This window comes from Microtus ochrogaster, chromosome 10 (genome assembly GCF_000317375.1).
Source record: "Microtus ochrogaster isolate Prairie Vole_2 chromosome 10, MicOch1.0, whole genome shotgun sequence".
Taxonomy (NCBI): Eukaryota; Metazoa; Chordata; class Mammalia; order Rodentia; family Cricetidae; genus Microtus; species Microtus ochrogaster.
Window position 1 is genome coordinate 12,195,137 of NC_022016.1, and position 7,150 is coordinate 12,202,286.

The window sequence follows — 7,150 nt, forward strand, 5'->3', positions numbered from 1 at the left end:
TCTTCAATAAATCAACACACAGCAGGGTCATTGATCAATCATGGGTGTGGCACAAGGACTCAGGGGCCTTGCAGACCTGAGCTTGGTTGAAGTGGGATTTATAAGCATAAAAAAACACAAATATCTGTGCCAAGTCAAGTCACAGAGACCTGTCTGTCTCTGTCTCCCAAGTGCTGGGATTAAAGGTGTGTGCCACCACTGCCTGGCCTCTATGACTAGCTAGTGTGCCTAACTCTGAAATCTGATCTTCAAGCAACCTTTATTTTTTTAGATCACAAGCAAAATATTGCCACATTTTCAATTTTTGTCTAAAATAAAAAAGAAAGCCATAACTAATATAAGAAAAACTATATACAGTAAGTATAATAATTATATGCAAATATGTACATGCAAAAATTATATTTACAATGGGTAGTCTATTATTGTTTGATAAATTCAAAGAAAATACTCCATTATCTTCCTATCTTGGTGAGTCCAAAGTGCTGTACCTCACTCATTTTCTATCTTTTTCTATCAATTTTGCATTGCCATATTTCTATGTCCTCCCTTTTTTCTTTTTACAATGAGATCCCTGAGTCTAATTTTCTTTGTTCAGTTTTTTCTTGATCAATACTAATAATAACTTGCACTCAGTTTCCTTTAAATGATAATAAATATGCATGACCCTTCATTAGGGATTGTGGGCATGGTTCTCTAGACTGCTTCCTGCTGACTGGGGATACTGGTAATCTTTGAGGGACTTTGACAAAATTCAAGATTATGGTCAAGTTCTGACTAGAGAATTCTGTGAGCCTGAATCATCTGAGCCAGAAGCCTTGAAGCTGTTCTGGATGTAGAACTCAGAGGAAACTGCAACAGAGTTGCTCTGAAACGTTGGATCATCTGAGCCATCTGCTCCTTTCAGAGATTTGTAAGTTATTTTTCTATTGCCTTACTCTTTTTTTAAGCTTACTTTATTATTTTAAAACTTTATATTTCTTTTTAATGACTATCTATACCATCTCTCCAAAGTCTATATATGTTTTTAAAAACACTGTCAAGTATTTATAATTTTTTTAAAAATATCTGAATCTGCTTTTACTGCATATCTCTGTCTTTTTCTGACCACATGGGTCTTTAAACTGCTAAGAGTCATGGCTCCACCTCTGCCATCATGACTGGCTCTGCCCTACCTGATTTTCTAAGAGCCCAGAATCATGTCAGAGTCATTGATGAGAGTCATGTTGACCTCCCCAACTCTAGGGAGTTTCTGTGTCCATGCTGCCATCAAGCAGCATGCCAGCCGTTGCTCATAAACCCCGTTCAGTTGTTTGGTAGCACAATCTCTTAAAAGAACCATGTGGTTTTTGCTGCTAGCACTGAGTCAGAAAGCCATCAAGCCATCTCTTAAAGGATTCGTGCATCTGTTTGCTGCTAGCAAACAAAGCCTATTCAAAAAAAAAAAAAAACAGTTACCAAGAAGCCAAGTGTAGACATTTCTCTCTTGCCTGATATCACAGTTGTTCATTCTCAAAGAAACACAGAGAGGCTTGTATTAATTATCAACTGTTTGGCCTATTAGCTCAGGATTATTATTAACTAACTTTTATAACTTAAATTAGCCCATAATTCTGGTCTTATGCCCACCTCATGAGACTCCAAAACAAGACCACCACAGAACTGATTTCTGATGCAAGCACACAGGGGGGTTCACTGAATACAAACTCGAGTTTGGACCTTCATCTAGCATTTTGATACAGTGGGTGGAGGAGAGTGGCCCTGAACCTCTAAGGCTGGGGGTTTTTAAAGGCAAAACTTCAAGCAGGGTGGTACAGGCCTTGGTGTTACAGGAATGGATATGAATTGGGTAAGGGTAAACGACCTTTGAATTTATTGGCTGAATCTACAAGCATGTCTAAAATAGCAGTTAGCAGATACCCACAAGGACATCTTTACCAAGATTAGTCATTGGCTGGCCACCCAGATGGGGTCCTTTTGACTGGGACAGCAACAGCTTGTAGCTTTTCTGAGAAATTTTATTTTGCATTTTGCTGAATCAGGGTCAATCTTGTGTAAAAGACCGTTTAAAATGGAGTCTGTCCTGCTCCTTCAGTCCGTGTTTGGTCATGTGGCTTGGTACCTTTTCACAGTAAGGCATTCTCGTCTTGGTTTCTCTGTGTCTGGATGGGGACTGACTCTCTGCCTTTCTTCTCCTCAGAATTCTCCTGGTCTACTTTCCCCACCTGTACGTTTAACCTGGCTACTGGTCAATCAGTGTTTTATTAAACCAATATTAGTGACAAACCTTTACTGTGTACAAGAGCATTATCCCTCAACAGCCAAGTTTGACTATGTTTTTGTGTGTTTAGAATTCCTCTTAAAGCCTTTTCAGGGTTTATGTGGAAATTCTTGCCAAACGTTTTAGTGCCATATGTAACAAGATCCTAATTGGTCTTATTAAATAATAACCCAGAATCAGATATCAGAGTAAATGCTGAAAGATCTGAGAAGTAAGGGAGCTAGCCTCTAGAGAGACCTTTTACCTCTATCAATTCTTCAGACCAAAAGGGCAAGATCCTGTCTCCATGAATCCTGAGTGAATGTGCTGAAGTGCTGTCTCCTCTCACCTTATAGTCCTCTCCCTACCCAGCCACAGCAATCCTGTTTCCACCTTCCTAGTGCTGGGATTAAAAGCATGTGATCCCATGTGCAGGGGTCAAAGGTGTGAGCTTTGTTTCTTTTTTAGACTGATTCAATCTCCTCTGACCCAGGGTGGCCTTGAACTCACAGAGATCTGTCTGCCTCTGGGATTAAACGTGTGTGCTAACACTACATGACCTCTATGGCTAACTAGTGTGGATAGCTCTGCACTCTGATTTTCAGGCAAGCTTTACATGTTAGATCACAGACAAAATATCACCACAAATTCACAGCTTTATTTTTCACTAATCATAAGTCAAAGAGTAGGAGCTTTCTGTTAAGTCGGGAGCATAATCTTCGCCCCTGGCATCCATCCCACTCCCTTGGCCTGGGAGTTGCATTGGTCTGAACTCAAAATCCCAGCATGCCAGTCAGAACCACTCCCACAGGGTATTTAAGAGGGCACCCAGAGGAGGAACACATGATCCCGGGTTTGCATGTGCTCCCTGTTCTGTCACCCCTGCCATGCTCCCAGCCACCCGAGAGCACTGTACTTAATAAAACATGGACGTTTTAATTCAGTTTAATCTGACTTAATTTGATTTCTTTGCGCCGGCAGAGCGGCTTGTGTTAGGATTTTTTTTCCTAACACTTTCCTTGTATGTTCAATCATTGTCAGCCAGCACAGAATTTTCAACACATCTGATCCATTTGTTCTTTTTGTTGTTAGAAACAGGAAATCAATAGATTCATTTGTTGTTTTTGTTGTTAGGAGGTTTTGTTGTCCGGAATAAGCATGACGTTTTGTGGAATTATTGTTGCTTAAAAGAGGCTTCGGAACTTAGGTTATATGGAGTCCTAAGGTCAAAATGAGAGTACTTTAGATAGATTTTTTTTTGCCTGTTCCCAACATTATCTGTAGGGTTAGGTCACACCTGAATCCCCAGACTATTACATTTATCTTAAATTTTTGCACCGTAGATTTTTATATTCAACATTGCTTCTCAGTCTATAGAACCAATCTTTAGGAACGTGTATTTTATAGCTTTGTGACCACTATGCTGTCTATATGACTGAGACCACACCAGTTCCTTAGCCCTTAACCCATAGAACTCATCTTCACAATAGAGGTCACATGAACATTGAAAATTAATTTAATGAAGTCATACCTGAAACTTTACTGTACTCATGGAATTGAAATGATTGTTACCAGGAAACTTCTTTATAAATCTGTACTCCACTTAAATATGTATAAAAAGAAGTTGCCCAGATTTATACTGTAGAAGGTTGAACTAACATGGCTAAGTCATTCTGAACAGGATTTCTGTCTTACCACACATGGAATTGTTTCTCTACTGACTGTAACACTGGCAGAGAGAACTAAAAGGGAATGTTGCTTTTCTCTTGTTTTAGTCCTCATTGTTTGCTTGATCTTTTTTTCTTACAGCACCAAGGACCAAAGGCCCAAGGGTAGCACTGCACAAAGTGAATTGTGCCTTTTCAATCAATCACCAATCAAGAAAATGTTCCATATGCCAATATGGAAGAGAAATTTACTCAGTTGAGGTTTTGCCCTTTCTTGTGAATCTAATGTGTATCAAGCTGAAACTAGCCATCACAATAGTATTGTGTGTTTGTTCATCCATTGAAGCCTCTGGGAGATAATATTATTATTCAAGGACAATATAATAAAGTGCATGGAATATACAAGGTATACAGTATCAGGGTATTATGAAAGTTGTATATTGAACCAAGATACAGAAAAGAAGCATTATTTATATGGAAAGAAGAACCTGAATTATACAAAAAGTTGACCAGCAAGACAATGAGAATTCCTCTCAATGTGAAATCTTCATGAATGCTCATGAGAAACACATTGTACTGGTGACAGTTCCATTTCTTGTAGAATTTCTGTGAGAGACTTTACCTAGTGACAGAATGATGTTTGATTTCAATTGTCAACTTGATGCAATTGAGAACTACCTGGAAAATCAGTCATTAAAGACTTTCTACATTAGTTTGTGTGACATTCTGAAGGACACAGAAGAAAGTGACTGACAAACTACCAATATAGGTGGAACTGTCTAAAATTTCCTGCTTCATGGAAAAGTCTGCTGAATACTCTATGCCTGTAGGCTGAAGACTGGATGCCTCAACATTACAAAAGAACTTTGGTGACTGTCCAGGCAACAAGATATCTCTGTTAATTCTGGAGTGTTAGAAGTTGTTTACAATGCACTTCCTCTTTACTTAGGTAATATATTCTTCTGGAGTCTTTGATGCAGTTGAATAATATACAGTTATCATTATAGTTTTCCTTAGTTATGAAAAAAGATAAAGTAGATATAAATATTGTAACTGTCATTCTTGCTTGATAACTGTTTTCTTATATGTAATTTTACAATGTTAAAGTTAAAACCTTTTGTTTTATTTAAACAGAAAAGGGGAAATGATGTGCAAGGTCCTACTGTGTATGTACTGCTTTTATTGGTTAATGAATAAAGAAACTGTTTTGCAACTATAGCAAGGCAGAACTTAACTAGGCAGGGAAAACTAAACTGAATGCTGGGAGAAAGAAAGCAGAGTGAGAGAGAAGAAATGTAGCAACACTGGAGTCAGACGGAACTTTATCGAGTAAGCCACAACCATGTGGTGATACACAGAATAATGGAGATGGGTTAATTTAAGATATGAATTAGCCTGTAATACACTTAAGCTATTGGCCAAAGAGTATTGAAATTATACAGTTTCCATGTGATTATTTTGGGGCTGAGCAGCAGGGAACAAACAAGTAGATCTTCATACAGCACTGCTGTCTTCTTCCTGTTGCATTTGAAGATCTTGGATTTCTCCACTTTCTTTGTTTTGTGGTAGCCAAATTCACCACCACCTCCTCCCTTTCAAAGTTTGTCTTTGGCTGCTTACATTCAGATCAATGAAAAGAAGAACCTTAAAACAAAAGGACAGAGTCACCTGAGGCAAATTTAAGTTGTTCACATTAAAGATGTGCTTGAAAGAGTGGGAGTCATATACTTGTACATAAGACTTATATGCTTCCTGTGCAGACTTAAAGAGAAAGTAGTTCTTTTCGATATCTTTTCCAGTTGAGACTGAATATCAGAAACTCCTGACCAGGAAAAGTCAAACTGATTCATTGGGACCTTGGATTGCTTCAATTAATGAAGAAAACTTGACTCTTCATGGCGCAGGATGAGCTGGGCCATCCTTCTTCCAACTTCAGGCCCCTAGCAGTTCTACCCACATGATGAAAGTGTTCCTGTGGTCATTGGGAGGATCATGCTGAACAATCCAGTCTTCCTCGGGGATACCAGCTCTTTGGCTGCCAGATTTGTGCACAGAAATATCCCTGAATCTAAGTTGTAGATGTGGAAGAATATGGTTGTTCACTTATTTTACTGTTGCCTTCCAAGGATGGCTAAGACAGTCAGGTCAGTGTAGTTTCATAGCTCATAGTGGTACTTCACAGATGTACACGAGGAAAAGAAAACTTCCTTCTTCCGGTTCTTCTTAAGGAATGTGAAGAGCAGAAGAAACCTCTTCTCAGAGGGACGCACAATGGGCTAAAGCCCATTCTCAGTGGCAACCTATTTATTGTGATCAATACCAACATATATAATGGTAATTTTTTCAGAAAAATTATTGCCAAGCCTTCAACTTTTTGGGTTTGTGTGCCAGAAGAGAACATAATTTGCCTGCATGATGGCAAAACTTTAATAATTTACCTAATTACTCTTCAAACCCAACATCTAAGATACGATAGGCCTCATCAATAACCAGACACTGGCAGCTTTTATACATAAACCCTGGAGTATTCTGCATATGGTCTAGGAACTGTTGGGTGGCCATGATGATGTTGATGCCATTGATGAGCTTCTGCCCTTCAACAGACCTGTTACTACCACCCATGATCTTTCCATATATGTGAACATGGTGTGTCATCAGTTCCTTAGAACTGTATGGACAGTTCTCTGGTAAAAGAGAGAATCAGGACTCCTGTTCCACTCCAGGTCTTGAACTTCAACTTCACAATAAACTCAATTACAGAGATGAGGAAAACAAGGGTTTTGCCACTGCCTGTTTTCGTGGCTGCCAGAAGATTCCTGCCTTCCAGAAATGGTCTAAGAGTTTTATGTTGTATCAGTCATGCACTTGAGGTCCATTTCTTCTTTAGCCCTCAGAATGTTTTCATTGATAAGGCCAGACAAGACTAATTTATAAAGCATACTATTAAGCAGTTGAGACAACAGCACTTTCTTAGCCATTGCTAACTGTTGCCACAAAGAAAGTAAGCTCCATGTGGACTTTCTTCAATGTCCATCATCTTCTCTGAAGTAAATTGATGCTGCCAGGAGCAGACATGTCTCATTGTCAAGAAAAGTTTAAGTTCTTAAAACATATAAATATGAAATTCTGTAGGTCTATCTTGGCTATAGTCATCTTTGACCTGCATTTTGCGTAGTCTCAGCCATTTGTCTTGAAGCTGTTTCAGGGAGTCTTGTTCAATCAAACC

General features: G+C 38.8%; 1 pseudogene; it reads right to left on the minus strand.

Annotated features, from left to right (window-relative positions):
* Positions 1-1,363: 1,363 nt before the first annotated feature.
* LOC101982670 lies at positions 1,364-6,902 on the minus strand (annotated as a pseudogene).
* Between the last annotated feature and the right edge of the window lie 248 nt (positions 6,903-7,150).